The sequence below is a fragment of the Macaca nemestrina genome, chromosome 8 (assembly GCF_043159975.1).
Source record: "Macaca nemestrina isolate mMacNem1 chromosome 8, mMacNem.hap1, whole genome shotgun sequence".
Classification (NCBI taxonomy): domain Eukaryota; kingdom Metazoa; phylum Chordata; class Mammalia; order Primates; family Cercopithecidae; genus Macaca; species Macaca nemestrina.
The window spans coordinates 66,562,570-66,579,804 of NC_092132.1; positions in this window are offsets into that span (position 1 = coordinate 66,562,570).

Sequence of the window (17,235 nt, forward strand, 5' to 3'; positions counted from 1 at the left end):
AAGATTATAATTATATCTCCTAATTGAGACATTTATAATTTGTATCAAAGGGTGGAGACGGAAATTAGTATTCAAATGCAAACAGGTGCACATAATCTGACATCTCAAAAGTGTTGTCATTAGTCTAAACTTTGCCACCACTAAACTTCAGGACCTTGGAAAGCCACTTAGCTTCTCTGGGCCTCAGTTACCTTATATGCCTAATGCTGTCTGTATGCACACAGATTAGATTAGATGAGATCTCTAAGTTTATTCATACTGAATGCCAAGCTAAGTCCACATTTTATTAAGTATGCATGAGGAGAAAGTTAAGCTACATTTTCCTATTTTAAAGTGCCTCTCCATTATTCTTCCTGGAAATAATTCCATCACTTTTCTACAGCAAAACATTCATTCACGTTTTATGGGGCTTTTTAGTATCTGCAGATGAAATGTGCTCAGAGCCCTGATGCCATTGCCCATCCTACAGTGCCGGCAGCCTCTGCCGCCACACTCTGCCGTCTACTCATAATGTCCAAGCTTATTTTTATTCAGGGGCTTCTCTCTCATTGCCTGGTTTGTGAGTTATGTGTCTGCTTTCTGCTTCCTGCCAGAATGTTCGCTCCTCACCACTTGATCATTTTTCATCAGTAGAGATACATAATCATCACATTCATTGATAATTCTCCCTCCACACCAAATGAAAAACATTTATTTTTGTTGTATTTAACTCTATTTCTTCTCACTTTTCAGTGAATCTAGCTTTAAGATTAAGATGATCAAATTAAGAGAACACATAAGTGATGTTAGTCTCTGGTCTTCCTACTCACATATTATAACAGAATCAACCTCTGAAAAAATGGAATTATTAACTTGATTTATTTTTCATAAGTTATATGGAAAAAGTATAGATACTGAAAAACATTTGATCACAATAAACTTATATGACTATAACAGCACACACATAAAGGACAATATATGTGATACATATATGTACAATTTTTATTTAGCATAACTAAAATTGCTATTGTCTTCATTATTTGGTTAATAATGATTTACTTGTTTTAATATTTAGGATAAAAGGGATATTAAGTGAAATTCTAGTGATTAAAATATAAGTAATCTCTGGTATCAAAATATTTTTAAAAGAAAAATATTATAGAAATAGAATCATGATATATGTTTTACATAAGAACATACTTTTCTTCAGTGTTGCCTTTTGAGAAAATGTAATTGAAAACATTATCAAAAAAGGTACTAAAATTTTACAACTGAGTCTAACCTGGTCTTCATATCAACACCCATTTCATTTCATCACTTGGCAGACTGATTATTAGGTGCAGGTTAAATGTCCATGGCAATTCTGCAGGAAACTCAAATACCCACAGTGACAATTAATCATATAATATAATACCAGGAATACAAATATTTTATGGTGGTTATATTTCTGTATCTGTGTGAAACTAGAGGAGAAATTTTTCAGTAACACATCTGTAACCTTATATTGGCCCTAAGTTTTAAAAAATTAATAAATCTCTGTTCAATATTGCTACACATGTTAGAAGATAAAGAGGAAGATGAAGAAGAGCAAAAAATAACTCTCATTTCAATTTTTAAAGTACATATTGAGGACTGACTCTGCAGTAATGGCAATTGAAGATACAAAGATAACTGTCACAACACATGATTTTGAGATAGATGGTTTTAATAAACTCAAGAATTATACATCTAATTGAGTTCTGTTCCTACATTCATGTGAGTGCCATTCCTCGGGGTAATCACTTTGAACAGATATACAATATTTTCTATAAGTGACATTGCTCAAAACAATTTTGAAATATCTCTTTTGTTAAAGATATGCATCTTCCATATGACAAATTTACCTGTTAGTGGTGAGCTCTAATATTTTATTGTTTTTGATAATATATGCTATTAGCATATATGTATCCATTGCAAAGTGGCTAAAAACAAAGACTGAGTCCAAAATACCTGTGTTTAAATCCCAACTCTACCAATTTTGACCTGTAACACCTTGAACGAGTAACTTATCTATACATAAATTTATTCCTCTCTAACTCTGTACATAATTTTCAGGGAAGTTGTGAGTAGTACATTTACATACATATAATCATTTACATATCAATATGTGTGTATACTATCATTGTATATATGTAACATGCTATATAAATGTTTGCCATTATTATTATAATTAATTACAGAACATCCTTCTCTTAATGTTTTTTGATGAGAAATTTTCTCTGAACTTATTTTACTTTTCGCTTTGTAAATAATATCTTTAACCATAAGTATAGTTTTTTAAAACTTAAAATTTTTTGTAAGCATAGTTAATATAATAATTTCAATAAAATTCTTGGTATGATAATCTCAGTATGGTGAATAATAATTATTGCCTGTTATTTCTTCCACATTGTTTTAGAATCATTTTGAAACGACTTTTAAGGTTTTATATAAATTTGAGAGGGATGGAGCTAGACGGTGAAATGGAAACCTGTACCACTGATCCTCCCCGCCGGAACAGCAGATTTTAACAACTATCTGCACACAAAAAAGCACCTTCACAAGAACAAAAAATCAGGTGAGTGATTACAGTACCTGGTTTTAACTTCATGTAGCCAAAAGAGACATTGAGGAGAGCCGCAGAGACAGTCTTGAATCACCAACACCAACCGTCCCCCATTCCCAGCAGTGGCTGGGCAGCACAATGAGAGATTCTTTGCACTTTGGGGAGGGCGAGTGCAATGACTGGGGTCTTTATATTGAACTTAGTGCTACCCTGTCACAGCAGAGAATAAAGTCCTATGTTTCTCAGCAAGCCTCACCACTATGGGCTGAAGGGCTCTGGGGTCCTATGTAAACTTGAAAGGCAGTCTAGGACACAAAAACTGCAACTTGGAGGCAACTCTTAGTGCTAAGGTGTGCTTGGAGTCAGATAAATAGGGTAGCATGTGACCTCAGAGATATCGGCTGGCATGGCTAAGAGAGTGCTTACACCATCCCTCCCCCAATCTGAGGCACTGCAATTCACAGCAACAAAAGTGACGCCTTCCTTCTTCATAAGGAGAAGAGAGCAAAGGGTGAAGAGGACTTTGTCTTGCATCTTGGTACCAATTTAGCCACAGTAGGATAGGCCACCAGGAAGAGTCATAATGTCCCCATTCCAGGCCCTTCCTCCTGGACAATATATCTAGACACACCCTTGGCCAAAAATGAATTCATTGCCTTGAAGAGAAGGACCAAATCCTGGCAGGATTCATCACTTGCTGTCTAAAGAGCTCTTGGGCCCTGAACAACCAGCAGTGATACCCAGGGAGTATGCTGTGGCCCTTGAGCTCTGAGTTGTGCAACTTCCAGAGTGCCTTCCCTGCTGTAGTAACTACAAGACTCTTTCTTATTTGAGAAAAGGAGAGGAAAAAGAAAGGAGACAGTTACTTGCATCTTAGGTACCAGCTCAGCCACAATGAGGTAAAGCAACAAGAAGGCTTTTAGGGTCCCCAAGTCCATGCTAAGGCTCTTGCACAGCATTTTTGGACATATCCTGGGACAGAAGGGAGGGATCTACCCTGAAGGGTGAGTCCCAGGCATGGCAGTATTCACCACAAACTGACAGGAGAGACCAGGGGTTTTAAATGAACATCAGCAGTGACCTGACAAAACCCCTGTGGATCAGTGGGGGTGGTGGCCACAGGAAGAGGCTCCTCTTCTCATGGAAAGGAGAAGAAAGAGCAGAAAGAACTCTGTATTGTGGTGTGAGTGCCAGTTTAGATGGAGTAGAATAGAATATAAGGTAAACTACTAAGATTTTTGACTCTAATCTCTGGCCCCCAGACAACATCCCTGGATGTGCCTGGGACCTGGGGGATCTTACCATATTAAAGGGTGGGGCCTTGAGCAAGACCTAGAGCTATGCTTAATTCAGGTTCCACCCAGTGCAGTCCAAGGGTTGGTGGACACATGGGTGCTTGCAGCATCACACTCCCAACTCTGGGTGGCTCAGCACCAGTGAGAGACTCCATTTAGTTGGGAGAAAGCAAGGGAAAAGAGCAACAGTCTCTGCCTGGAAAGGTCAGGTCACCTACAAAGCAAAGCCTATCAGACTAATAGCAGACCTCTCAGCAGAAACCCTGTAAGTCAGAAGAGATTGGGGGCAAATATTCAACATTCTTAAAGAAAAAAATCCTCAACCCAGAATTTTATATCCAGCCAAACTAAGTTTCATAAGTGAAAGCCAAATAAAATCCTTTCCAAACAAGCAAATGCTGAGGGACTTCATCACCACCAGAGCTGCCTTGCAAGAGCTTCTTGCAATTTAGTAATGGAAGCACTAAATATGGAAAGGAAAAACTGCTACAAATCACAGCAAAAACACATCAAAATATAAAGACCAATGATGTTATGAAGAAACTGTGTAACTAAAGTGGAAAATAACCAGACAGCATTATAATGACAGGATCAAATTCACACATAAATGTAAGTGAGCTAAAAGATACACACTGGTAAATTGGATAAAGCATCAAGACCCATTGGTGAGCTGTATTCAGGAGACCCATCTCACGTGTAAAGACACACCTAGGCTCAAAATAAAGGGATGGAAAAAATTTACCAAGCAAATGGAAAGAAAAAAAAAAAAAGGCAGGCATTGCAATCCTAGCTTGTGACAAAACAGACTTTAAACCAACAAAGATCAAAAAAGACAAAGAAGGGCATAACATAATGGTAAAGGGAAAAATTCAACAAGAAGAGCTAACTATCCTAAATATATATGTACCCAATTCAGGAGTGCCCAGATTCATAAAACAAGGTCTTAGAGACCTACAAAGAGACTTAAACTCACACATAATAATAATGGGAAAATTTAACACCCCACTGTCAATATTAGACAGATCAATGAGACAGAAAATTAACAGGATATTTAGGACTCGAACTCAGCTCTGCCTCAAATGGACCTAAGAGACATGTACAGAAATCTCTGCCCCAAATCAACAGAGTGTACATTCTTCTTAGTGCAAGATGGCACTTATTCTACAATTGACTACATAATTGGAAGTAAAATACTCCTCAGTAAATGAAAAAGAGCTGAAATCATAACAAACAATCACTCAGACCACAGTGTAATCAAACTAGAACTCAGGATTAAGAAACTCACTCAAAACAACACAATTACATGGAAATTGAACAACCTGCTCCTGAATGACTCCTGTGTAAATAATGAAATTAAGGCAGAAATCAAGAAGTTCTTTGAAATCAATGAGAAGAAGGAGACAACATCCCAGACTATCTGGGACAGAGCAAAAGCAGTGTTAAGAGGGAAATGTAATACACTAAATGCCCACCTCAGAAAGCTAAAAAAATCTCAAATCAACACCTAACATCACAATTTTTTTTTTAAGTTCAGTTTTTCTTTTTTTTTTCTTTTTTTTTTATTATTATTATACTTTAGGTTCTAGGGTACATGTGCATAACGTGCAGGTTTGTTACATATGTATACTTGTGCCATGTTGCTGTGCTGCACCCATCAACTTGTCACAATTTGAAGAGCTAGAGAGGCAAGAGCAAACCAATCCAAAAGCTAGCAGAAGACAAGAAATAACTAAGACCAGAGCAGAATTGAAGGAGAAAGAGACACAAAATTCCTCCAAAAAGTCAATGATCCAGCAGCTGGGGTTTTTTGTTTTTTTGTGTGTGTGTGTGTGTGTGTTTTTTTTTTTTTTAATTTTAAAAGAAGATAAACCACTACCTAGACTAATAAAGAAGAAAAAGAGAAGAATAGACACAATAAACAATGATAAAGGGGATATCACCACTGACCCCACAGAAACACAAACTATCATCAGAGAATACTATAAATACTTCTGTGCAAATAAACTAGAAAATCTATAAGAAGCTGATAAATTCCCAAACACATACACCATGTCAAGACTAAGCCAAGAAGAAGTTGAATCCCTGAATAGACCAATAACAAGTTCTGAAATTGAGATAGTAATTAATAGCCTACCAACGGAAAAAAAGCTGAGGACCAGAGAGATTCACAGCCAAATTCTACCAGAGATACAAAGAGGAGCTGGTAGCATTTTTCTAAAACTATTCCAAACAGTTCAAAACGATGGACTCCTCCCTAACTCATTTTATAAAGCCAGCATTAGCCTGGTATCAAAACCTGGCAGAGACCCAACAACAACAACAAAAGCTTCAGGCCAATATTCCTGATGAATATCTGTGAGAAAATCCACAATAAAATACTGGCAAACCGAATCCAGCAGAACATCAAAAAACTCATCCACCATGATCAAGTTGGCTTCATCCTTGGGATGCAAAGCTGGTTCAACATATGCAAATCAATAATACAATTAAACACATAAACAGAACCAAAGACAAAAACCACAAGATTATCTGAATAGATGCAGAAAAGGCCTTTGGTAAAATTCAACATCCCTTCATGTTAAAAACTCTCAAGAAACTAGGTATTGATGGAACCTATCTTGAAATAATAAAATATATTTATGACAAACCGACAGCCAATATCATATTGAATGGGCAAAAGCTGGAAGCACTCCATTTGAAAACTGATACAAGACAAGGATGCCCTCTTTCTCCACTCCTATTCACCACAATATTGGAAGTTGGGCCAGGGTAATCAGGCAAGAGAAAGAAATAAAGGTATTCAAATAAGAAGAGAGGAAGTCAAATTGTCTCTGTTTGTAGACAACATAATTCTATATTTAGAAAACTCATCATCTAAGCCCCAAAACTCCTTAAGCTGATAAGCAACTTCAGCAAGTTCTCAGGATACAAAATCAATGTGCAAAAATCACAAGCATTCTTTTACATCAACAATAGACAAGCAGAGACCCAAATCATGAATGAACTCCCATTCATATTTGCTACAAAGAGGATAAAATACCTAGGAATACACTTACAAGGGATATGAAGGACTTCTTCAAGAAGAACTACAGACCACTGCTCAAGTAAATCAGAGAGGACACAAACAAATGGAAAAACATTCCATGCTCATGGATAGGAAGAATCAATATCATGAAAATGGCCATACTGCATAAAGTAATTTGTAGATTCAATGCTATTTTCATCAAATTGCCATTGACATAGTTCGCAGAATTATAAAAATAACTACTTTAAATTTCATATAGAATCAAAGAAGACCCTGTATAGCCAAGAGAAACCTAAGCAAAAAGAACAAAGCTGGAGGCATCACACCACCTGTCTTCAAACTATACTACAAGGCTACAGTAACCAAAACAGTATGGTACTGGTACAAACACAGACAAATAGACCAATGGAACAGAACAGCTACCTCAGAAATAGCACCACACATCTACAACCATCTGATTTTCAACAAACCTGGCAAAAACAAGCAATGGGGAAAGAATCTTCTATTCAATAAATGGTCCTGAGAAAACTAGCTAGCCATATGCAGAAAACATAAACTGGACCCCTTCCTTACAATTTATATGAAAATTAACTCAAGATGGATTAAAGAGTTAAATGTAAACCCCAAACCATAAAATCCCTAGAAGAAAACGTAGGCAATACCATACAGGTCATAGGCATGAGCAAAGACTTCATGACGAAAATGCCTGCCACCAAAGCAAAATTGACAAATGGGTTATAAACAACTAAAGAGCTTCTGCACAGCGAAAGACACTATCATCAGAGTTAACAGACAACCTACAGAATGGGAGAAATTTTTTGCAATCGTCCCATCTGACAAAAGTCTAATATTTTGAATTTACAAGGAACTTCAACAAACTTACAAGAAAAAACAAACAACCTTATCAAAAAGTGTGCAAAGGAAATAAATAGACACTTCTGAAGAGAAGACATTTTTGCAGCAAACAAACATATAAAAAAGCTCAACATCACTGAACATTAGAGAAATGCAAATCAAAACCACAATGAGATACCACCTCATTCCAGTCAGAATGGCAATTATTCAAAAGTCAAAAAACAATAGATGCTGGTGAGGCTGTGGAGAAATAGGAACACTTTTACACTGCTGGTGGGAATGTAAATTAGTTCAACCATTGTGAAAGACAGTATGGTGAGTCCTCAAGGATCTAGAACCAGAAATACTGTTTGACCCAGCAAACCCATGACTGAGTGTATACCCAAAAGAATATAAATCATTCTACCATAAAGTCACATGGATGCATATGTTTATTGCAGCACTATTTACAATAGCAAAGTCATAGAACAAACCCAAATTCCCATCAACGATAGACTGAATCAAGAAAATGTGGTACATATACACCATGTAATATTATACAGCCACAAAAAGAATGAAATCATGTCCTTTGCAGGGACATAGATAAAGCTGGAAGTTATCATCCTCAGCAAACTAACACAGAAACAGAAAACCAAACACCACGTGTTTTGGTTTGAATATAGTGGGAGCTGAACAATGAGAACACATGGACACAGGGAGGAGAACAACACACAACAGCGCCTTTGGGAGGATGGGAAGGTGAAGAGAGGGAACTTAGAGGACCAGTCAATAGGTGCAGCCAACCACCATGGCACATGTATATCAATGTAACAAACGTGCATATTCTGCACATGTATCCTGGAACTTAAAAAAAAAAAAAAGAAAAGAAAAGAAAAGTTGGCCAGGTGCTGTGGCTCACGCCTGTAATCCCAGCACTTTGGGATGCCAAGGTGGGTGGATCACAAGGTCAGGAGATTGAGACCATCCTGGCTAACACTGTGAAACCTCATCTTTACTAAAAATAAAAAATAAAATAAAATTAGCCGGGCATGGTGGTGGGTGCCTGTAGTCCCAGCTACTCAGGAGGCTGAGGCAGGAGAATGGCATGAACCCGGGAAGTGGAGCTTGCAGTGAGCCGAGATTGTGCCACCGCACTCCAGCCTGGGCGACAGAGTGAGACTCCATCTCAAAAAAAAAAAGAAAACACTGCCTAGTATTCCAGAGGATTCTTCCATATATTATCCAAGACTACCAAAGTGGTATCTCTACAACTATGCAAAAACCACAGTGTTATACAGTGTTATGGGCCTTGGAGCCCAAGTCCCTTTAGTTACCTGTAAAACCTTCCCAAGAAAGACAGGCACAAAGAAGCTCAGGCTGTGAAGACTACAATAAATATCTAACTCTGCAATGCACAGACACTGACAAACATCTACAAGCATCAACAACATCCAGGAAAACATTACCCCAACAAATGAACAAGTAAGGCACCAGGGACTAATCTTGGAGAAACAGATACATGATTTTTCAGACAGATAATTCAGAATAGCTCTTTTGAGGAAACTCAAAGAAATTCAAGATAACACAGAGAATTAATTCAAAATTCTATCAGATAAATTTAACAAAGAAATTGAAACAATTAAACAGAACCAAGTAGAAATTCTAGAGTTGAAAAATGCAATTGACATACTGAATAATGCTTCAGAATCTCTTAATAGTAGAATTAATCAAACAGAAGAGTTAGGAAACTTGAAGACAGACTACTTGAAAATACACAGTCACAGGAGACAAAAGAAAATAGAATAAAAAATAGTGTGAAGCACACCTACGAGATCTATAAAATGGCCTCAGCAAGGCAAATCTAAAAGTTATTGTCCTTAAAATGGAGGTAGAGAAAGACAGGGGTAGAATGTTGATTCAAAGGGATAATAACAGAGAACGTCCCAAACCTAGAGAAAGATACCAATATCTAAGTACAAAAAGATTATAGAATACTAAGCAGATTTAACCAAAAGAAGACTACACCAAGGCATTTAATAATCAGACCCCCAAAGGTCAAGGACAAAGAAAAGATCCTAAAAGCAGCAAGAAAAGAAACAAATAGCATACAAGGGAGCTCCAACATGTTTGACAACAGACTTTTTAGTGGAAACCTTACAGGCTAGGAGAGAGTGAAAGGACACATTTAAAGTGCTAAAGACGAAAACCCTTTACTCTAGAATAGTACATCCATTCAAAATATTATTTAAGCATGAAGGAGAAATAAAGAGCTTCTCAAACAAACAAAAGCTGAGGGATTTCATCAATACCAGATATGTCCTACAAGAAATGCTAAAAGGAGTTCTTCAATCAGAAAGAAAAATATGCTAATGAGCAAGAAGAAATCATCTGAAGGTACAAAACTTACTGGTAACAGTGAGCACATAGAAAACCACAGAATGCCATAACACTGTAATAGTAATATATAAACTACACTTGTCTTAGGTAAAAAGACTAAAGGATGAACAAATCACAGTAATAACTACAACTTTTCAAGACATTGACAGTACAATAAGATATTTAAGGAGAAACAACAAAAAATTAAAAAGGGTAAGTATAGAGTTTTTATTAATTTTGTTTTTACATTTTTTTAGTTGGTAAATGCAATCAGTGTTCACCCATCATCAGTTTAAAATAATGGGTTATAAAATAGTATCTGCAAGCCTTATGGTAACCTCAAATCAAAAAACATACAATGGATACACAAAAAAATTAAAAGCAAGAAATTAAAGCATACCACCAGAGAAATATCACCTTCACTAAAAGGAAGACAGTAAGGAAGAAAAGAAGGAAGAAAAGACTGCAAAACAACCAGAAAGTAAAAAATAAAATGGCAGGAGTAAGTCCCTATTTATCAACAATAGTATTTAATGTAAATGGACTAAGCTCTCCAATCAAAAAACAAAGTGGCTGAATGAATTAAAAAATAGGACCCAACGATCTGTTGCCTACAAGAAACACACTTCACGATAAAGATGCATATAGACTAAAAATAAAGGGATGAAAAAATATTTTATGGCAATGGAAATCAAAAAGGAGTAAAAGTAGCTTACTTATATCAGACAAAATAGATTTCAAGACAAAAATGTAAGAAGACACAAAGAAAGTCACTATATAATAATAAAAGGGTCAATTAAGTAAGAGGACATAACAATTGTAAATACATATGTACCCAATAGTGGAGCACCCAGATATATTAAGAAAATATTATTAAAGCTAAAGAGAGAGCTAGGCCAAATACAATAATAGCTGGAGACTTACCATTCCAACTTTCAGCATTGGACAGATCTCCCAAATGGAAAATCAACAAAGAAATGTTAGATTTAATCTGCACTATAAAACTCATGGATCTAGTAAATAGTTACAGAACACTTCTTCTACAGGCTGCAGAATACACAGTTTTCTTCTCAACACATGGATCCTTCTTTAATACTAAGGATAGACCATATATTAGGTACTAAAGGAAGTCTTAAAACATTTGAAAAAACTGAAATAATATTAAGCATCATCTCTGAACACAATGGAATGAAACCAAAAGTCTACAACTAAAGGTATTTTGAAAAGCATACAGATGCATGGAAATTAAACAATACGCTACTGAATGACCAGTGAATCAATGAAGAAGTGAAGAAGAAAATTGAACAATTTCTTGAAACAAATGATAATGGAAACACAACATACCCAAACCGATAGAATATAGCAAAAGCAATAGTAATTGGGAAATTTACAGTTATAAGTGCCTACATAAAAAAGAAGAAAAGTTTCAAGTAAATAATCTAATATGCATCCTAAAGAACTAGAAAAGCAAGAGCAAATCAAACACAAAATTTGCACAAGAGAAGAAATAATAAGGATCAGAGCAGAAATAAATGAATTTAAAATGACAAAAACAATACAAAAAATCAATGCAGCTGAGATCTGGCCATTGCACTCCAGCCTGGGTGACAGAGCGAGACTCCATCTCAAAAAAAAAAAAAAAATCAATGAAACAAAAATTTGGTTTTTTGAAAAGATAAACAAACCTTTAGCCAGACTAAGAAAGAAAGAGAGAAGATTCAAGTAAGTTAACTCAGAGATAAAAAAAAAAAAAGGGAATATTACAACTAATACCGCAGGAATTTAAATGGTCATTCGTGGCTATTATGAGCTACCATGTATCAATAAATTGGAAAACCTAGAAGAAATGGATACATTCCTAGAAACATACAACCTATCAAGACTGAACCATGAAGAAATCCAAAACCTAAACAGACCAACAAGAAGTGAAAAAAATCAAAGCTGTAGTAAAAAGTATCAAAAGAAAAAAAACCTGGAACCTAATGTTTTCACTGCTGAATTCCATCAAACATTTAAAGAATAACTAATATCAATTCTACTTAAACTTTTCCCAAAAAAAAGAGGAGTAGGAAATACTTCCAAACTCATTGTATGAGGACAGTATTACCCTGATGCCAAAACAAACAAACAAAAATATCCAAAAAGGGAACTATAAGCCAATATCTCTGATGAATATTGATGAAAAATCTGCAAAAATGTACTAGCGAACTGAATTTAACAATACATTAAAAAGATCATTCCTCATAGCCAAGTGGGATTAATCCCAGGGATGCAAGGCTGGTTTAACATATGCAAATTAATCAATGTGATACATCATCTCAACAGAATGAAGGACAAGATCCGTATGTTCATTTCAACTGATGCCGCAAAAGCATTGACACAGTTCAACACCTCTTCATGGTAAAAACTCTCAAAAAACTGGATATAGAAGTAACATAATTCAACATAATAAAAGTTATATATGATAGACCTACAGCTAGAATCCTCCTGACTGGGGAAAATCTATGTCTTTCCTCTAAGATCTGGAAGAAGATAAGGAGGCCCACTGTCACCACTGTTATTCAATATATTGGAAATCCTAGCTAGAGCAATCAGACAAGGGAAAAAAAATCAAGGACACCCAAACTGGAAAGAAAGAAGTCAAATTATCCTTGTTTGCAGATAATATAACCTTCTATTTGAAAAACATAAATTTGATGGAGACTTAAAGTTTTTCCTAAACACTCCACCAAACAACTGTTAGAACTTATGAATTCAGTAAAAGTTGCAGAATACAAAAGCAACATACAAAAATCAGTAGCATTTCTATATACCAACAGTGAACAATCTGGAAAAGAAATTTAAAAAGTAATTCAATTTACAGTAGCAACAAATGAAGTTAAATACCTAGAAATTAACTTAAACAAAGAAGTGAAAGATCTCTACAATGAAAACTATTAAACACTAATGAAAATAATTGAAGAGGACACTAAAAAATGAAAAGATATTCCATGTTAATGGATTGAAAGAATCAGTATTATTAAAATGTCCACATTACCCAAAGCAATCTACAGATTCAAGACAAACCATATCAAAATAATAATGGCATTCTTCACAGAAATAGAAAAAAATTCTAAAATTTACATGAAATCACAAAAGACTCAGAATAAGCAAAGCTATCTTAAACAAAAAGAGCAAAAGTGGAGGAATCATATTACCTTATTTCAAATTATACTACAGAGATATAGTAATCAAAACAGCAGAGTATGGCATAAAAACAGACACACAGACCAATAGAACAGAATAGAGAACCCAACAGTAAATCTGGACAACTACAGTGAACTCATTTTCAACAAAAGTGCCAAGAACATACACTGGGGAAAAAATAGCCTCTTCAATAAATAGTGATGAGAAAACTGAATATCCATGTGCAGAAGAATGAAACTAGACCTCTATCTCTCATCATCATTTTTTTAATACAAAAGTCAAATCCAAATGGATTAAAGACTTAAATCTGAGACCTCAAACTATGAAGCTACTATAAGAAAACATTGGGGAAATTCTCCGGGAAATGGTCGGGGCAAAAATTTCTAGAGTAATACCCCATGAGCAAAGGTAGCCAAAGCAAAAAAAAAAAATAAAAAATAAAAAAAAAATGGACAAATAGCATCACAACAAATTAAAAAGCTTCTGCACAGCAAAGGAAACAGCCAAGAAACTGAAAAGACAACCTACAGAATGGGAAAAATTGTTTGCAAACTACCCAACTGACAAAGGATTAATAACCACAATATATAAAGGAGCTCAAACAACTCTATAGGGAAAAAAACCTAATAATCCAGTCAAAAAATGGGCAAAAGATTTGAATAGACATTTCTTGAAAGAAGACATATAAATGACAAACAGGCATATGAAAAGCTTCTCAACATCATTGATCATGAAATAAATGAAAATCAAAACTACATGAGATATCATTTCACCCCAGTTAAAATGGCTTTCATCCAAAAGACAGGCAATTACAAATGCTGGCAAGGAAGTGGGGAAAAAGGAACCCTTGTACATTGTTGGTGGAAAGATAAATTAGTACAACCACTGTGGATAACAATTTGGAGGTGCCTCAAAAAACTAAAAATAGAGCTTCCAACAGCAATTCCACTGCTGGATATATACCCAAAAGAAAGGAAGTCAGTATATCAAGGTGATATCTGCACTCCCATGTTTGTTACAGCAGTATTCATAGTTGCTAATATTTGGAAGCAACCTAAGTGTCCATCAACAGATGAATGGCTAAAGAAAATGTGGTACATATACACAGTGGAGCACTATTCATCCATAAAAAATAATGAGATCCGTTTTTTGTTTTGTTTTGTTTTGTTTTGCAACAACATGAATGGAACTGGAGGTGATTATATTAAGTAAAAAAAGCCAGGCACAGAAAGACAAACATCATATTTTCTCACTTATTTGTGGGATCTAAAAACCAAAACAATTGTACTCATGGAGATACAGAGTAAAAGAATGGTTACCAGAGACTGGGAAAGGTAGTGGAGAGATGGGTGGGAAGAGGTGGAGATGGTTAAGGGATACAAAAAAATAGAAAGAGTGAGTAAGACCTACTAATTGATAACACAACAGTGGGGCTATAGTTAATAATAATTTAATTGTACATTTTAAAATAACTAAAAAAGTATAATTGGATTGTTTATAGGACAAAGAATAAATGATTTAGTGGATGGATATTGAATTTTCCATGATACAATTATCACTTGTACCAAAACATCTCATGTACCCCATAAATATATAAACCTATAATGTGCACATAAAAATTAAAAATTGGAAAAATATAAATATACATTTAGGAGAAAATAGTTATGTGATAGTTAATCATTCTACATAAGTACCTAGCTTGTCCATTTTCAACCTTTCTTTTAATGTTGCTCATTAATATTTTGTAGATTACTTTCTATTATTCACAAGTATTTTACATTTTTGCTGCAATTTATTATTAATAAAATAAATTTCCATCACATTTTCTAACAGGCCATTCCTTATGTCTTAGGCTCTTTCCCCCAAAAGCAGATGCTGAGCAAGGATTCATGTGCAAGTAATTTATTAAGAAATTGTTCCTGGGTAAAACCAGTAAAGGAGTGGGGAAAAGGAAGGAAGGGAACGGGTCAAAGACAAGCAAGGGTAGAATCTCAGACCTGCAAAAGATAACTTCCTCTTGATCCTGCAGGGAACTGTGGAGTGTCAGCTGAGAGTCATGGCAAGGAAGCTAGAACTGTCCTACCTCAATATGTGTCAATCAATGATAAATGGATGTACCCACAAAGTACACATCCCCAACCAATTCTGGATGTCCATTCAAGCAAAGTAGGCATCAGTAACCTGAAGGCTGTTACACAAAAACAAGTGCTACAAATGCTAACTTTTAGAGGCAAAAGCACACTAAAGCCACGGCACATAAAAATAGTAAATAAAAAATATTAAAGGGGTCTTTGCAGAATACCCAAATTGTCCACTTCAGTCCAAGCCTTGAACTTCTTAGATCCACTCCCATAATATATTAAGTCCACTCCATCCAAAACTGATTCTTCAAAATCGTGGCTGATCAGAATTTCTAAGGAAAAGCTTAGAAAAAAAAATCTGCATTTGGAAAAGGAGTGCAATTGTGATTATCTCCTGATGTGGTTTAAAATAATGTAGTCCTTTTCAAAGAACCATCACATTTTATATAGGCCAATAGGAAGATATCAAAGAGGATGTGAACAGCATCACTGCCCTGCATCTTTGAGGTCTTTCATGGGCTACAGTTATTTCTGCAATTTCCAAGAGTACAATGTTATTTGGGGGTTCAATATTCTGCCTGTGAGAGCTGGCAGGGAGGGGGAGTTCTGGCAACTTTCATTTATCCTTTCTGTACTAATAACCCTCACTCCCTGGCTTAGAGAGCCAGTCTGAGGATACTGCCAATGTCAGTGCCAAGTAGGTCCATTTTAATTATACATTTAGGGTATAGAGACCAACGCAGAGTGGGTCCATGGACTTACTGGACACTGGGTGATTCATACTTGGTACACACCTTCATTTCTTATCTATTATAATTGCACATTGGTATTGTGAGTACCCCAAAACTTATGTCAGTCCCCAAAAGTGTGGCTATGCCATCTTCTCCAATGCAAAATCACCCTAATAATTGTCCTCATGTCACTTTTGACAAGGTCAGAGGAAGAGAAATGGCAGATTCCTATGGCAGTAGAGCAAAACTCTCCTTCAGTCAAGAGGCTTGAGTTCTGTAAACTGACTTAAGTCTAGAATTAGGGGAAAGGATGTGGTTCTTCATTGCAGTGACTCAAATCATGGATTTGACCTTTATCCTGAAAGTTTTCTTATTATGTATATCAAATAATGTTTTACTGGGTTGAACATTTACTTTATTTTAGGCACATGTGATTGACCTGATAGAGATCTCTGTGGATAAAAACTTCAACCCCAGAGCACATTATACTTAATGTGCCCACCTAGCCTCTGGCGGTTAAATGTTGCATTATCTTTATGGAAAGCTCAACTGAATGATGGCATCTCCCAACATTATACCTGACCTATAGAGGGCATCCCCATATTTCAAGAAGATGGACATTCCCCTAACTAATGAAGTTTCTCAATAACTTAATGAAGGGGGCGCCCTTTGGGCCCCTTCAGGAAAAAACAAACTGTGGGAAGAACTAGTTGCATGTGATAAAGCCATTTCAGTTTGCCTATTTTTCTAAACCTTTGGATTAATTCCTCTATATTACATGAAGGAAGTTCTTGTGTCTCAACATCACACTCAGGTAAAATGTTAGAGCCTCTTTCAACTGACAAACTAGCGCATGAAATTCAGACTCTGTTAGATGTACCTGTGTCAATATATTTGGCCTTACCCATTTGTATACATTTTGCAATTCATTTTGGAGTACAATTTACTTCCTTCCAAGTCACTTTGTACATAACCTCCTGGGGCATGCTGAAAATTGACACTAATCATAAGATGCTAAACACAGGAAAAAGGGCTGCTTCCACTAGCAAAGAAAATTCAGAATGATCCAATTCAATGCTTAATATCATCCAAGTCTTCCCAAATATCTCTATTCCAAGTCTCAGGGTCCTACTCCTTCTCAATC